This window comes from Salvelinus fontinalis, chromosome 9, assembly GCF_029448725.1.
Source record: "Salvelinus fontinalis isolate EN_2023a chromosome 9, ASM2944872v1, whole genome shotgun sequence".
NCBI classification, from domain to species: Eukaryota; Metazoa; Chordata; class Actinopteri; order Salmoniformes; family Salmonidae; genus Salvelinus; species Salvelinus fontinalis.
The window spans coordinates 6,452,562-6,470,355 of NC_074673.1; the positions used below are offsets into that span (position 1 = coordinate 6,452,562).

The window sequence follows — 17,794 nt, forward strand, 5'->3', positions numbered from 1 at the left end:
CCTAAAACAAAAACACCACAAGCCTCCTATTGACACTTGCTGATATGCCTCAACAGGAGAGGACTCCCACCTGAACAAAACCCAGAAAAACACAAAGTGAATTGCTTAGCTACCAAGCTAACTGAACCAAAAGAACACATGGCTCTCAACTCTCTTAAACAAAAATTGGCCCAACCAAAACATCCACTCAAACAAAAAAAATTGTCAATCTGAACTAAACTAACCCAAGTTAACTACTATCCCGGACGAGCCCCCACTTGTCACAAGCCGGCTCATAGCCTGTGACAAATGAGAGGACACGAACAACAGGTATAGGCCAATTCAAAAGTGTTCTTTATTATTAAGCAAACTATTAACTTAAACTAAGAAATAGGAATGAGGTGTGGATGTATCTGTATGTAAAGTGCATGGGTGCATGAATATGTGTGTGTGAACATGACTGAGTGAAAACTATGCAAAACTAAAAAGGAACAAACAAATCATGAGCATACCTGGAGGAGCAGAGAGAGAGAGAGAGCAAGAGAGAGAGAGGTGATTAGTAAGCTTTATACCCTGAGCCCAGGTGGCTCCAATCACTAACGACCCTCCTCTGCCTGCAGGAGGAACCGCCCCCTGCACTGCAGAGGAGGAGCCGTGACAACTAGATATCATTAAAAACTACAAACATTTCTCTCCACCTTATGGCAAAATGTGCAAGAAATTAGACTGTATGGTGGTGGGTACAAAACCTGCGAGCAACTGTGGACCCTTCATGATGAATTACGATTTTTTTTGTGGCCCCCCCATATGCCGATCCCTGATCTAGATATAGCAGAATGCCATAACTGTGATTACTTCCCACAGGGAGATAGTCAGTAGCAGTCATATTCAGTGTGTGTGTGTGTGTGTGTGTGTGTGTGTGTGTGTGTTTGTGTGTGTGTGTGTGTGTGTGTGTGTGTGTGTGTGTGTGTGTGTGTGTGTGTGTGTGTGTGTGTGTGTGTGTGTGTGTGTGTGTGGCTGCGTGTAGTTTAAGGGACCATAGATGATGGCGTTAAAACAGAGATGGTTTAAAACACTGAGCAATGAGAAGAATGAATGGACATGGAGACAAGGAACCCAGAGAGTTCTCACTGAGAACCACTCTGTCATTCAAGTCTCTGTGTAATGTATGGATGAATATTCATGTTATTCATCATCCAACAGAGTTTGTTCTGACTTAAGTCTGACTTTGTGTTGGTATTTGTGTCAGCCTTGACCTGGTTGCTCCAACACGCACTCCACCCAACGCCCGTCCCCAGGCACGAGGGAGAGGTCCCAAGCACTAGTCTCTAATTAGGCTTGGCTTGCATACGTATGGTACTCTGGACTAGGGAGCCAGAGCTGTTAGGGTGATGTTACATGAAGTGATATCCACTCTGGGTCTGTTAGGGTGATGTTACATGAAGTGATATCCACTCTGGGTCTGTTAGGGTGATGTTACATGAAGTGATATCCACTCTGGGTCTGTTAGGGTGATGTTACATGAAGAGATATCCACTCTGGGTCTGTTAGGTTGTTTGATAAAGAGATATCCACTCTGGGTCTGTTAGGGTGATGTTACATGAAGTGATATCCACTCTGGGTCTGTTAGGGTTTTGGATAAAGAGATATCCACTCTGGGTCTGTTAGGGTGATGTTACATGAAGAGATATCCACTCTGGGTCTGTTAGGGTGTTGGATAAAGAGATATCCACTCTGGGTCTGTTAGGGTGTTGGATAAAGAGATATCCACTCTGGGTCTGTTAGGGTGATGTTACATGAAGTGATATCCACTCTGGGTCTGTTAGGGTGTTGGATACAGAGAAATCCACTCTGGGTCTGTTATGGTGTTGGATAAAGAGATATCCACCCTGGGTCTGTTAGGGTGTTGGATACAGTGATATCTACTCTGGGTCTGTTAGGGTGTTGGATAAAGAGATATCCACTCTGGGTCTGTTAGGGTGTTGGATAAAGAGATATCCACCCTGGGTCTGTTAGGGTGTTGGATACAGTGATATCCACTCTGGGTCTGTTATGGTGTTGGATAAAGAGATATCCACCCTGGGTCTGTTAGGGTGTTGGATACAGTGATATCCACTCTGGGTCTGTTAGGGTGTTGGATAAAGAGATATCCACTCTGGGTCTGTTAGGGTGTTGGATAAAGAGATATCCACCCTGGGTCTGTTAGGGTGTTGGATACAGTGATATCCACTCTGGGTCTGTTAGGGTGTTGGATAAAGAGATATCCACCCTGGGTCTGTTAGGGTGTTGGATACAGAGATATCCATCCTGAGTCTGTTAGGGTGTTAGATACAGAGATATCCACTCTGGGTCTGTTAGGGTGTTGGATAAAGAGATATCCATCCTGAGTCTGTTAGGGCGTTGGATACAGAGATATCCATCCTGGGTCTGTTAGGGTGTTGGATGAAGAGATATCCACCCTGGGTCTGTTAGGGTGTTGGATAAAGAGATATCCACTCTGGGTCTGTTAGGGTGTTGGATACAGAGATATCCACTCTGGGTCTGTTAGGGTGTTGGATACAGAGATATCCACTCTGGGTCTGTTAGGGTGTTGGATACAGAGATATCCACTCTGGGTCTGTTAGGGTGTTAGATAAAGAGATATCCACTCTGGGTCTGTTAGGGTGTTGGATAAAGAGATATCCACCCTGGGTCTGTTAGGGTGTTGGATAAAGAGATATCCACTCTGGGTCTGTTAGGGTGATGTTACATGAAGAGATATCCACTCTGGGTCTGTTAGGGTGTTGGATACAGAGATATCCACTCTGGGTCTGTTAGGGTGTTGGATACAGAGATATCCACTCTGGGTCTGTTAGGGTGTTGTATAAAGAGATATCCACCCTGGGTCTGTTGGGGTGTTGGATAAAGAGATATCACTGTCTGTCTGTGTATCACTGTCTGTCTCCCTCCCTCTGTCTTTCTGTCTCATTGTCTGTCTCAGGTGTTCCAGTGATGTAGTATTGGGTGACCTCACTGGGGTCTGCTAGTTCCATTAGAGGGAACACTCAGTCCCCAGCCCATCATATCACATTACTACTACTCTTTATGATGGGCTTTGCCTCGTAACGTATCTTTATTGAAGTCTTTATAATGGCTTTGCCTTGTAACTTATCATTATTGAAGTCTTTATAATGGGTTTGCCTTGTAACTTATCGTTATTGAAGTCTTCATAATGGGTTTTGCCTTGTAACTTATCTTTATTGAAGTCTGCATAATGGGGTTTTGCCTTGTAACTTATCTTTATTGAAGTCTTCATAATGGGTTTTGCCTTGTAACTTATCATTATTGAAGTCTTTATACTGGTTTTGCCTTGTAACTTATCATTATTGAAGTCTTTATACTGGTTTTGCCTTGTAACTTATCTTTATTGAAGTCTGCATAATGGGGTTTTGCCTTGTAACTAATCTTTATTGAAGTCTTCATAATGGCTTTGCCTTGTAACTTATCTTTATTGAAGTCTACATAATGGGTTTTGCCTTGTAACTTATCTTTATTGAAGTCTACATAATGGGTTTTGCCTTGTAACTTATCTGTATTGAAGTCTTCATAATGGGTTTTGCCTTGTAACTTATCTTTATTGAAGTCTTCATAATGGCTTTGCCTTGTAACTTATCTGTATTGAAGTCTACATAATGGGTTTTGCCTTTCAATGCAATTTCCTTATCTGACTAGCCTAGTAGTGATTGCTAAAATTCTTGCCAACAACAGTATTGTACAGGACATTTGAGTTTGGGTTTGTTTTGCTGTGACAACACACAACTCTGCCCGGTGCAATATCCTTATTATAATAACCTATCAGGTGTTTCGATTTGAACACTTGAGTGCATTAGTAATTGTTTTAGTACTCTAGAGTTATACTGTATGTATACTCTCTCTCTCTGTAGACTGGAGTGCTAGTGTTGGGTTGTTTTGCTGGGACAACACAACGAGGCCCATGTACAGATGGTTGAACAGCTTGCTGAGACTCAAGACTTTCCCCTCTCTGACCTCCTGTTCTTTGTGGGGGCGTTTATTATAGAGCCTAGCTACCACAAACTCCCAATTCTCCATGGTTTCTCCCTCTACATTTTACGTGGCTCAGGACACTAGGTATCATACCACCGGAAAACCATTTCAGTTTGTTCTTACATTTAAAAAAAAAAAATAGTTTCCAAACTAAAAAAATAGTTTCAAAGAGCTTTTTTTTAAAATAATTGTAAACTCTTTGTCTCCACAGGTGACTCATATCATCACATCTGGCTATTTTATTTATTTAACTAGGCAAGTTAAGAACAAATTCTTATTTACAATGATGGCCTATCGGGGAACAGTGGGTTAACTGCCTTGTTCAGGGGCAGAACGAGAGATTTTTACCTTGCCAGCTCTGGGATTCGACACAGAAATGTACAGTTACTGGCCCAATGCTCTAACCACTAGGCTACAGCTAATTGCTATTCTATGATAAGTCTCCTCCAGGCTCCAGAGGCAGGGTGTCCGTTGCTGTGGTCTTGCCCCAGGCGGTGGCCACCTCCCCTGGCTTGGAGGCTCCAGCAGGATTGGGTCCATTATGGTTAGAGTCCCTGGAGATCCATGAATGGCTGAAGGGCTATATCATGTGTTGGTACATGCTTATTCTTAATGCATTAGTCATTCATAATTTAGAGGGTAGTCAGTGGAAGAACCAGTCTGGATGGTTTAGTAACGTTATTGCCACTAAGATAATGTTTGTGCTTTTTTAGCAATTTAAAAAAAATACATGACCGTTTTGACAGTTTTTCTTTCTGGTTAGGATATTACGAATGTCGTTCACACTTGTTAGTTACGCAAAGTTTGGCCTTTTCCCGACTTGTGTGTTTTATTTGAATGGATGGATAGTTGCACGTATTTCATGGCTTTAGAGAGCTGAAGTAGACCTGTCATATATACGTGTGTTCCTCTATACTCCCAGGCAGCATGGGATCTGCCAGTGAAAGCCATCCTTTCACTGCCCATTGACTATCCCTGTGGCCCAGGGAGGGAGCCTTCCTGCCCCATTGAAGATGCATTGACAGCACCCAGCAGGTTGAGAAAGGGTGGAGGAGCTGTTAGCTGTTTGGTCTGTAGTGGATTTGTCATTTCTAGTGGAGGTCATTGTCCAGGCTATTGGCTCTTCAGTTTTCTTGAATAGCCTCAAGGCCCCCTGCAGAAGCTACTTCTTATAGTGACTTGTCTTTTCTTTCTTAGGCTGGTTAGAGGCTATTTCATCCTAAACCCCATTGGAGAACACGGGGAGAGCGAGAGAAAGTCCTTGATGTTATTTATCAACTGGGTGGATCCTATACATCCGGTTCCTGGCTGGTTCACTTTGACGAAGGGACGGGGGGAGGATAATCTGGTTGAATGTTTTAATTATTCAGTCAGAAGTTTGAGCTTATTTGAAATCCCTTTTAACATCAGTGTAAACGTTCTAAATAGTATCTGTCAAGGCTAAATGTTTTGTAGTACTGTGACAAGATTTCTCATCCAGATCTTTTTACTGAGATAATCCTGATATAATTTCAGAAGTGAGGATCACACTTAACGTTCCGTTAACACACCTATTGACTTTCTGTTACCACCTGCCTCATCTATCCTGCTCACTTTCCCCTGGTGTGGCCACGAGCCATCACTGGGTAGCGGCTGATCGTCACATGCAGAAGGGCACGCTTTTTTTTTTATTCTAAAGAGAATAGGAGGGTTTTACTTTGCCCCTGTGTGGACGGTAGCTTAGCGGTTAAGAGTGTTGGGCCAGTAACCGAACGGTCGCTGGTTCAAATCTCCCTTGAGCAAGGCAGTCAACACCCAACAGCTGCTCTCCGTGTGCCGATGACGTGAACGGCGATTAACGCAGCCTCCCACACCTCTGATTCAGAGGGGTTGGGTTAAATTCTGAAGACACTGAATGCATTAGGTTGTACAACTGACTATCCTCTTGACCTAAAATATTTAGTTGGTTTGTATTGTTCAATGCTACTGAATGTAAATGTATTGAATTAAAATGTAAATGATAAATATAGGACTTGAATATTAGGTCTGTTTCCCCCCACCCCTCAGTATCGAGTCAGAACAGTACTTATATTTTTTATTGTTTTGTTCTTGAGCTGTTCTTCTCTGTTAATGTTCTGTATTGTCATGTTTTGTTTTGGACCCCAAAAAGCTGCTGCTTTTGTAACTGCTGCTGGTCTCCCGAGTGGCGCAGTGGTCTAAGACACTGTATTTCTTTGCAAGATGTGTCACTGCAGTCCCTGGTTTGAATCCAAGCTGCATCACATCCGGCTGTGATTGGGAGTCCCATAGGGCTGTGTGCTATTGGCCCCTCGTTGTAAATATGAATGTGTCCTTAACTGACTTGCCTAATTAAATACTTTTTTTATTTCTATTATGAGGATCTTAATAAAATACCAATACTTACTGCACGTTGTGAATCCCTTTTTCCCCCACTGCCTCCAGCACACACACAGACAATAAATGCACCATGGTCCCTCTCCTTCTATAGAACTATTTCCTTTGTCTCCTCTCTCTGTCTTCCCTTTGTTTGGAATTGTGCTGAGAGAGAGAGAGAGAGACACAGAGAGAGAGACCCAGAGAGAGAGACACAGAGAGAGAGACACAGAGAGAGAGACACAGAGAGAGAGACACAGAGAGAGAGACACAGAGAGAGAGAGAGAGAGAGAGAGAGAGAGAGAGAGAGAGCTGGCCACTTTAGTTAGAATAGAGCCCTGTCGGAGCCTCCTCCGGTTACAGCAACATATTAAACTCCAGGCTGCAGCCACACGGCACGCGGGCAGACAGGAAGCAAGGCTGGAGGCAGCCTGACAGCTGGACGCTCCATTTCCTCGCGAGCTCTCTGCCACCGGAGCGTACTTCAAAGCGACGGACTCTCATTCCGTTAGTTCTTATTCGTTCCGTGAACTCTCTTCTACACGGCTGGTTCGCTGCCCCCCCGGACCAAACTGATGTTCCGCTAATCTGCTCCGCAGCTGGATAAGGTGTACAAGATTAATAGATAAACTACTGACTGCCGCTATTATTGAGGCACCTGCCTGAATCTTCTTGTGGAAGCTTTTCATTTGTAAGTAGATACAGCTACACATTACTATACCAAGTTATTGATGGTGACTGTGTCGCTTTGCAATGCTGATACGGCTATTCATGGCGCTGTACTATGTTCTCATTTGATAGGAACGATGTAGGATAGTAATGAACGTTCTATAATGCGAGTTTATAAACCGCGTGTAATATAATAGAGGTTTGGATGTTGCGGGTCATTTTCACCCATTTTGAAATGAATCCAATAGTCGGGGTGTACAGCCTAAATGATTGGGTCAATAGTGGGGGAAAAAACGACATAAACAAAGAGGATTTTAAAGAACTGTATGGGGGAATCATTCCTTATTATATCAATGTGTTGATGTTCCTCTGCTTGGTCCTGGGATCTAATCTGAGGGGGTTTTCTTTGCATTATAATGCTGCTTGGGGTAGGTTTAGTTCTGTGTATTGGATTTGATACTGATGTAGCAGAAACGGTGTCTTTGGCGGTGTACTGACAGAGTTATTGGACCCACACTATCTACACCACTCTTTTTAAATTATTTGTTCAAGTAGGCGAACCACTATTTAAAAATGGTTAAACAAATGTCCTGTTGTTCAAAAGCTCCAGGTAAGAATATGAAAAGGTGGATGTAGGAATCCACCCCAGATCCAAAATCAGGTTGGAAAACCTGTTTATCTTTGTTGGCATGGAGTTTTTGCTTTGTGGATATGTTGAATGTTGTTCAACTCTTGATGTCAGTTGCAAAATGTGTTTAGTCCATTGATGAATGGGTGTGACTGTTGCTGCTTTACATATTGTTTGCTTTATATTGCATTGGCAAGTCATTATTGTGTGTTTTTACAGACTGCATTCCAAGTACTAATGTCTTCTGTTTTTCTCAGTGAAATGCGGGAAGATGAAAGAATCTATAAAAGGGTTGGTCTGTTATTCACAGTCAATCAGGCCATAATTGCAGCGTTAGTTGTCCACCCACTCTCTCTCTATGTGTCATAGCAGTGATCCAGACAAGGTCTACTCTAATAACATGGCCTCTCTCTTTCTCTATCTTTCTCTATCTCTCTTTCTCTAGCTCTCTCTTTCTCGGTCTCTCTTTCTCTATCTTTCTCTCTCTATCTCTCTTTCTGTCTCTCTTTCTCTATCTCTCTCTTTCTATCTCTCTTGCTCTCTCTCTTTCTATCTTGCTATCTCTCTCTTGTTCTATGTCTCTAACTCTCTCTGTCTTTCTCTGTCTCTGTCTCTCTTTCTCTATCTCTCTCTTTCTCTCTCTCTTTCTTTCTCCCTTTCTCTGTCTCTTTGTTTCTTTCTTTCTCTCTATCTCTCTCTCTTTCTCCCTTTCTCTTTCTCTTTCTTTCTTTCTCTCAATATTCTTGCCCTCCCTCTCAGGACAAAGTCGACAACATATTTTTTTAACATATCTGTTCTCTCCCTCTCACATTTGCTCTTCATTGAAAAAATATCGGTGGTGCGCTGACTACGCAATCTCTTAAAAATAGATTAGTAACAAAGTGGATCAAAGTGTCAGGGCACTACTTGAGCAACCATTTTTATGGGTTCCTTCCTAATGGTCTCGTGTGGGCGTCTTGGCCAGAATGTGTCATCAATATTTCCCCCGAAAATAGTCAAAAAATAGATTCACTGCAAAGGAGTGTGCCCCACGACATGACTTCGTCCTTATCCTTGACTGTGACTTGTTTTTGTTAATATATGGTAAAAAAAAAAAAACGATGACTATTTGAATCATAAATTGCTCTATCATTTAAGTGCTGCTGCCTGCCTTTTGTCTTTAGTGTGTGAGGTTTGTGGGTTTTCTGGGCAGTGCTGGGGTCTGGCTAGCACAGGGATCTGGACCTAGCCACACTCAAGGAATTTGTGTGTGTGTGTGTGTGTGTGTGTGTGTGTGTGTGTGTGTGTGTGTGTGTGTGTGTGTGTGTGTGCGCGTGTGTGCGTGCGTTCTGACTCTGTTTAATCTTGTTCTTCATATGTGCGCTGCTGTACAGCCTCTGGTTGCACGGTAACGTGAATGTAACTCTTGAGAGAGGCCTGTCACTCAGAATGATGGGAAAGAAAACAAAACCACGTAGGAAAATGTGAGGGTTTAAGGGCCGTCCAGACCGAGGACGATAACGCAAAATAAAAAAATATGTGAACAACAGCGTTCACACTACAACGATGAGTACTAAAAGAGTTGATAACGAGCTATCGTTTGGATCACTTTCAGAGCAAGTCCCCCCCCGTCCCTCCCAACCAATCCAAAACGTGTTCTATTGAAGCGTTCTTTGGTCCTATATGCGATAGCCTGCTCTGCAATGAGTGGAGACAAGGGCATGCGGTAAACTTGCCTGCATAACTGGACACGTGAGTGATGTCGGTGGGCGTATTAATTCTAGGACGACTTGGGAGAACGATGATCCACGACAAACAGCGCATGAGAAGGCCATATTGTCCATATCGGTAGGTCTATCTGTTAATAGGTCTTGGGAGTCCCAGGAAACGCTAGACTACAATTGCTTGTTTTACACTCAAGATTTTGATGTGAACTGTGGAGAATAGATCTGTAACTGATCCCAAATGGTGGCATAGTCAGGCCTGGGCTGGATGCAGTTATTTTGGCACGAAACGTTTGAGCGGTTATTCAAATGAGCCTACATCACTGCAGTTTACAGCCCCAGACAATAATTGTGTGCTTGCTTGATAACAATAGCCTAGTGGTTAGAGCGTTGGGCCAGTAACTGAAAGGTTGCTGGATCAAATACATGAGCTGACAAGGTACAAATCTGTTGTTCTGCCCCCTGAGCACGGCAGTTAAACCACAGTTCCCTGGGCGCTGAAGACGTGGATGTCGATTATGGCAGCCCCCCACCACCTCTCTGATTCCAAGGGGTTGGGTTAAATGCGGTAGACACATTTCAGTTGAATGCATTCAGTTGTACAACTGACTAAGTATCCCACCTTTCTCTAATGCATTCCTCACTGTGTTTGATAGGTACATCTTTTATAGCCCTACTATTTACTAATGAATACTTTTTTGAAAATGATTTAATATCTATCTAATATTTAGCTTCTTGACTACACATCTCTAGCCATTCTCTCCCATTTGATCCCGTGGCAAGCCTCTCCACTATTCCTTTTCTCGTGAAATTCCAGGAAAAGCTACAAAAACTATAGGATATATTTTTTAAGATATATATTTTTTATACTAGGCCTAATAGCCTTTTCGTGGAGACAAGCAGGGCTCTTGCTAATTGCTGAAGTTAAAATAGGCCATGCCAAATGAACTGTCGGGGAAAGTTAAGAAGAGTGAGTATGTTGGTGTGATCACTTTGGCCGGCGATGATAACGTTGTTTGCACTGATGCATTGCAAATGGACACAGAGAGAGATGAGCACATTTGAAAAAGAAAATCCAAACAAATTGACAATCATTAGAAAAATCACTTGCAAACCACTTGAACAAGGAGGCAAACAATCCTTTCATGAATAAGATGCGAAAAACCCAAAAAACTACGGTTGTTGTTGGAATTGTTACATTTCAGTGTTTCATCTGGAAAAAATATTTAGCAGTGGGGTTAAAGGTTGCATGGGAGGAGGTTAAGGGGAGGGGTCCGGGTCCCCCCCCAGGACTGAAAAAAAGAAAATAAAAATGAAGGACTGAGACTTTTTAAAAACGGACATTATACTCAAAAATCTATTAAAACAAAATGATTTCCACCTCCAGAAATGAACCCAGTAACATATTGGTAAAACGATTTGGTAACACTATTTTAAATATTTTGGAACGTGCCTATAGCCTCTGCATGGTCCATATTGTCAGGTCTGCTATTAGAAACAAGCATGATCACCTGCAGCCCAACCGAGAAAGGTAGGCCTACCTATTAGAGTAACTCGGGGTAACACGCCACCCGGGGTAACACGCCCCCCTGCCTGTAGTTCTTACAGCAACCACTTCGTCACAATTCTCCCACTCCCAACATGTTCCCTGGTTGCCACTACTCTTGCTCAACAAAAAAATGACATCTGTCGCATCACAATTTAAGTCACGTAGGCGTTTTACCCCAAGCTACCCTACAATTGACCTGTTACATTCAGCCCATACTCTCCCTCACAGCCAATTGACCTGTTACATTCAGCCATACTCTCCCTCACAGCCAATTGACCTGTTACATTCAGCCATACTCTCCCTCACAGCCAATTGACCTGTGTTACATTCAGCCCATACTCTCCCTCACAGCCAATTGACCTGTGTTACATTCAGCCCTACCCTACCTCACAGCCAATTGACCTGTGTTACATTCAGCCCTACCCTACCTCACAGCCAATTCCGGGGCATCAAGGTTTAGCGGAGGTCTTTTTGTTTTTACCTACTTCACCCTATGAGGTCATCCTATGGCAGCGGCTTGCTGCACAGAAGCATAGTAGAACAAAAATAAATCTGTACACTAGTATGTGTGCGTGTATGTGTGCTCCCTGCGCGCTGTGGCAGGCACTAACATCATCCACTTCCCACTCGCACTACATCTGTGTAATCATTCACACAGCTTCATTGCATCCAGAAGCTAGAGGTGAGAGGGTGGAATACAGGGGAACACAGCAGCCAACCCGGATAATGAAGTCTGAAGAGGTGTGTGTGTGTGTGTGTGTCGGGGGGTGGATGGAGAGGTGTGTGTTGGGGGGTGGGGGGAGAGGTGTGTGTGTGTGTAGGTTGTGGAAGGAGAGGTGTGTGTGTGTGTGTGTGTGTATGTGTGTGTAGGGGGTGGAGGGAGAGGTGTGTGTGTGTGTGTGTGTAGGGTTGGAAGGAGAGGTGTGTGTGTGTGTGTGTGTGTAGGGGGTGGAAGAAGAGGTGTGTGTGTGTGTGTGTGTGTGTAGGGGGTGGAAGGAGAGGTGTGTGTGTGTAGGGGTGGAAGGAGAGGTGTGTGTAGGGGTGGAAGGAGAGGTGTGTGTGTGTGTGTGTGTGTGTGTGTGTAGGGAGGGGTGTGTGTGTAGTGGGGTGAAGGCGTGCCCAGTAACTCTCAGTACTGACACAGCACAGCAAAGCCTTCTGGTGGAAAGGGGTAGGTGGTGCTAGGAGTTGGGCTCCGTGTAGTTGTGAAATAGGCGTGAGTCTCGCTCACAGAAAGCTGATGTATTTTTACGTGGGTTAAAAACATAACAGAATCATCCTAATATGAATATCTCAAGGTTATCTAGAGACAACAGGGCGGCATTGGTGGAGACTGGAGAGGTGTCTGTCCGTCCACCACCACCACATCAAGATCCTTGTTCCCCTGCAAAGGGACTCAGATTTGCAGCCTCTGCAGGATGGGCTAGCTGGTGTGAGAAAGAGGAGGGGGGCTGAATATTTTTCACTGGTGTTGTGATGGAGAGGTTTAATATCAACCCAGATGGCCACCTCTTCTCCATTCCTCTCTTGCTCTCTCTGCCATTATCTCGTTACACAGACACTCATTCTGAATGATGGTTGGACCTCTGTGTCTGTGGTGATCACACTGTCTCTTTATAAGTGTTTGGTAGTCTCCACTGTAAATTGTGTAGAGCTGAAGGGCCTCTTAATAAGTGTTTGGTAGTCTCCACTGTAAATTGTGTAGAGCTGAAGTGTCTCTTTCAGTGTTCACTGTTAACTCCTGTTATAGGCTGCTTAATGGAAGCCTCCATGATGTCTGGGAGGATGTCCCAAATAACACCATATTTTGACCACAGCCCTTATTGGGGCCTAGTCAAAAGTAGTGCACTCTAGGGGATAAGAGTGCCTTTTTGGAGGCAGCCCCCCCAATGTCTTGTCTTTCCTAGGCTTCCACCACTCTGGCTTTTAACTCTGCTCTTGTTTTCAACATCGAGAGGCTGCTGTCAAATAGAATGGCGTCCTTTCCTTTGGAGGCTTCAGTGTACAAATTGAGGCTACGTTTGACATTTGTGACTGACCGCCTCGATTCGGTCTTATGTAGCAAAATTTGAAATGGTGTTTTTTCCATTGGATAAAAGTAGAGACTCAGAGCTAGAAAATGGTATATCATACACTACAGATGAGGAACAATGGAAAAGTAATTCTGTTTTGAAAGTTGATCAACTTGTAACCCCACTTCTGAGAAAATGGCCTTTGAATGTTTTAGTGCACCTACTGGAGAGCTCTTCTTTGTCTACACCCATTCAGCACCTTTCACACGCTCTTAAGCATTAGCCCCATCCATCTCTTTCAGGATTCACATGTGAGGCCATGTGGTAAACCCACGTTAAAATCTTAAGTTTATTTGTCACATGCACAGGATGCTGAAGGTGTAAACGGTACAGTGAAGTGGTTACTTGCATAGTAGCAATTAGCTGGCTACATGTCTAAAGAAAAAGACTCCACTTCGCCAGATGATTACATGACCCGTCAAGTTAGCCAGGTGTGTCTGTAGGTCATTACGGCCATCTATTGTATTTCATGAACATGTCTAGACAATAGTGACCCATCCACTTAGTTAGAAGTGGCTGGGGGGTGTGGCTATAGCATTTCCTTCACATGACCCATCCATTTAGACAAATGTGTCTGGACAAGCGTAATCTAATCATAATAAAATATATATAAACTATTTTTGTCTAGACACGTTCTATTTTTGATATTGCTATTATGCAAGGAACCATTTCACTGTACCGTTTACACCTTTTGTATCCTGTGCATTTGGCAAACATTGATTTGATTTGATATAGTGTGTGTTTACCAGAGACGGTAATGTGAAACACAACATGACCTGCACCAAAGTCAGATTAGGATATAGGCCAAGGTTTAGATAAAGTGTATTTTTTACCAGAGCTGTGTTCGAATACCCATACTAACTGCACTAACAGTCCTATTTGTGATGTGAATTGAGTATATAGTATGCTTATTGGTCATAGTATGGATATAGTTAGTATGCCAAAAGTTCCTGGATGTCCTACTAAATTCGCCAAAATATGAAGTATACACGCCGAGGACACTATTTCCGTACTTTATGGCCCATAATGCAATTCTTCAGGAAATGGTTGTGGCTTCACATCGTTTTCAGATTTGAAGAAAATGGCGGAACATATGCAGCCGAAGTCCAACGAGAGTGGATACAAATTCATTGCTTTAACTAATTATGATAAATGTTAAGAAATTGTTGAGCATTGTAAATACGGTAATGACTTTTCAAATAAATTATCTCACACGTTTGGTTGGCTGACAATTTGTTAGCTACGCTGTCCTTATGAACCTCATAGCATATCATTACAGCAGTTTGTATCGGTATGTTGTTAGCTAGCTACCTAATGTTAGTTGGCTACTTATACATCAAACTTGCCAGTATATTAACTATAAGCTATCTAACTAACTAACCAACATTTATTGACTTGATTATTCCCGTCATTCTTAGTTTAGCTAAATGGTATATTCATTGTACGTGTATGTGTTCTCAATGGACATGCGGGTGCTTTCGTAAATTCGCTCTGGCTATCTACTCCGATTTCAGAGCATTCTCGTCTGAGTGTACCAGAAGGCAGAATAATGAATTTACGAGCGCTCAACACTCGTTGAATATGGCCGGTGTCAGTAAACGTTGGCAAATTATTATAAAAAAAAAAATTTGTTGCCAGTAGCACAGTTACTGTCACCAACGTTCTGGATAACATGAAAACTGCCTAACCAGCTCTGATAGGGCGAGTAAAATGGTCCGAGTGGTCTAATTTGTGTCTGGAAGTAGCTATCAAGCTAGCCAACGTTAGCTTGGGTGCTTGACTGATGTTGTAAGGTCAGAACGTTCAAATTAACCCTACTCCTCGGCCCGAGCGTCCAATGTGCGCTCCGAGATCGAAACGCTCTGAATTTACAAACAGACAATCTGACAACGCTCTGAATTTACAAGCGCACTCTGGCACTCCAGATTGAATTTAAGAACGCCCTCGAAGTCATATAATGTCTAACTAGTAATTTGTTATGCTAACTAGCTAGCAAGAGGTTGCATAGCAACAGCATCAATTTCCGGTAGACAGGCGAAGAGCTATGACGCGCAACTGAAAGGATACCGTTCGTTTACAGTATATTAAAATGAACTAATAGTATGTAGTATATACTCATTAAGTATGTAGTATATTGTATGTTAGTATGGGTATTCAAACACAGCTCTGGAGTTTGTCCTTATTGTAGGCTACTTTCACCAATTTTAGTCTGGAAATCTTTGGTTGTTTACTACTTTGATTTTGTAAATTAAAAAAATCTCTCCACCAAAAATAAAAAGATCTATGTCCTGCTCCTTCCCTGACTTTTTCTAAAAGTTTTGTATTTTATACTGCTCAGTTGTCAGAATTTTTTTGTTTTTAGAGTGTTTCTACCTGTTTTTAGTTTTTTCCCACACTTATTCCCAATTTAACCCGCCAAGACAATGTGCTGTAGGACGTTGGTACCCAGCCAGGCGCCAAGACGATGTTCTGTAGGACGTTGGTACCCAGCCAGGCGCCAAGACAATGTGCTGTAGGACGTTGGTACCCAGCCAGGCGCCAAGACAATGTCCTGTAGGACGTTCGTACCCAGCCAGGCGCTAAGACAATGTGCTGTAGGACGTTGGTACCCGGCCAGGCGCCAAGACAATGTGCTGTAGGACGTTGGTACCCAGCCAGGCGCCAAGACAATGTCCTGTAGGACGTTGGTACCCAGCCAGGCTCCAAGACAATGTTCTGTAGGACGTTGGTACCCAGCCAGGCGCTAAGACAATGTCCTGTAGGACGTTGGTACCCAGCCAGGCGCCAAGACAATGTCCTGTAGGACGTTGGTACCCAGCCAGGCGCCAAGACAATGTGCTGTAGGACGTTGGTACCCAGCCAGGCGCCAAGACAATGTGCTGTAGGACGTTGGTAACCAGCCAGGCGCTAATGCATCTCCCTCTCCTCACTAAATGAATGACAAATGGAGGAATGGGTGATAATTGTTTACCTTCACAATTGAATTTAAATTAGGCCTAACTGAATGATAAGGAGGGTGAAGAGGTTGATTTAATTTAGAAAGACAATAGTGTAATGATGAGTTTCTTATGCCTATTTATCAGCAGCAAATCATTTGACCGCTCTCCTTGTGGGTTTATACCATTTTACCAAATCGGCTGTTATGGGACTGTTTAATTTACTGTAACTCTAATAATAACATGTGTTGTAAGGGAAACTAAAATATGCAAAGGGTTGCAGTAGGCCTTTTAGAATAATGCTAATCATATCCTTGACTCTATCTAAGTGGATTAGCAGGAAACAAACGATGCCAGTCCGCCTACACAGTCGGCCCATTGAAACTACACATAAACTATACCGAAACTAATTTCACACATGGTAAGAGTTAGCCTATAGACAATTTTATTTACAATAATCTAATGAGTGACAATATTAGGCTAATCAGTTGTCAAATTGTACATGAAGAGATGGGTGCTTTTTGTAATTGCTAGATGCAGGGAAAGGAGCATCGCTTTATCAAATCACATGCAGGTAAAACATGCAGGTAAAACATTTTGATTTCTGTAGAGTATCAGAAAGAGCATATTCTTCCGTTTACAAATGTAACTTCATCCAATAATATCCATGCTGTCCATGCATTCAGCACATTGCTCTGGTTACTAAGCAAAAACTAGCAACATAATGAACTTAAAATATAAAATATGCTATTCTGTTATCAGAAACCAGATGGAAACTGCATGTGACTTCACTGAACTGAATGATGAGGAGAGTGAAGAGGATGATTGTATTTAGAACAATAGTGTAATGATGATGAAGACTTGTGGGTGTTGTGGGCAGTCTAATTATTTTATTATGAAAGGCTGGAAATGGTATATCATTTCCCCTGGGAGAGTCAAATCAGACAACATGCAATGCCTTCGGAAACTATTCAGACCCTTTGACTTTTTCCACATTTTGTTACGTTACAGCCTTATTCTAAAATTGATTAAATCGTTTTTCCCCCTCATCAATCTACACACAACACCACATAATGAAAAAGCAACAACAGATTTTTAGAAATGTATGCCAAGTTATAATTTTTTAAAATTACATTTACATAAGTATTCAGACTCTTTAGTTAGTACTTTGTTGAAGCACCTTTGGAAGCGATTACAGCCTCGAGTCTTCTTCGGTATGACGCTACATGCTTGGCACACCTGTATTTCTCTCATTCTTCTCTACAGATCCTCTCAAGCTCTGTCAGGTTGGATGGGGAGTGTTGTTGCACAGCTATTATCAGGTCTCTCCAGAGATGTTCAATCAGGTTTAAGTCCGGGCTCTGGCTAGGCCACGCAAGGACATTCAGAGACTTGTCCCGAAGCCACTCTTGCGTTGTCTTGGCTGTGTGCTTAAGGTCGTTGTCCTGTTGGAAAGCGAACCTTCCCCCCAGTCTGAGGTCCTGAGAGCTCTCGAGAAGGTTTTCATCAAGGATCTCTCTGTACTTTGCTCAGTTCATCTTTCCTTCGATCTTGACTAGTCTCCCAGTACCTGCCGCTGAAAAACATCCCCACAACATGATGCTGCCACCACCATGCTTCACCGTAGGGATGGTGCCAGGTTTCCTCCAGACGTGACGCTTGGCAATCAGGCCAAAGAGTTCAATCTTGGTTTCATCAGACCAGAGAATCTTGTTTCTCATCTTCTGAGAGTCTTTAGGTGCCTTTCGGCAAACTCCAGGTGGACTGTCATGTGGCTTTTTCTGAGGAGTGGTTTTTGTCTGGCCACTCTACCATAAAGTCCTGATTGGTGGAGTGCTGCA

The 17,794-nt window shown here is 43.0% G+C and overlaps 1 protein-coding gene across 13 annotated transcripts in view; it reads left to right on the forward strand.

Annotated features, from left to right (window-relative positions):
- Positions 1-17,794, forward strand: part of LOC129861971 (pleckstrin homology domain-containing family A member 5-like) — a 260,961-nt gene that overhangs the window by 96,758 nt on the left and 146,409 nt on the right. Inside the window, exon 1 of one of the 13 annotated variants that reach the window (XM_055933217.1) lies at positions 6,600-7,087. The exons of the other annotated variants lie outside the window; for them this stretch is intronic. The gene's annotated coding sequence lies outside the window, so the exon portion shown is untranslated. Of the gene's footprint in view, positions 1-6,599; positions 7,088-17,794 lie in introns of those variants that run through there. 13 annotated transcript variants of the gene reach the window in all.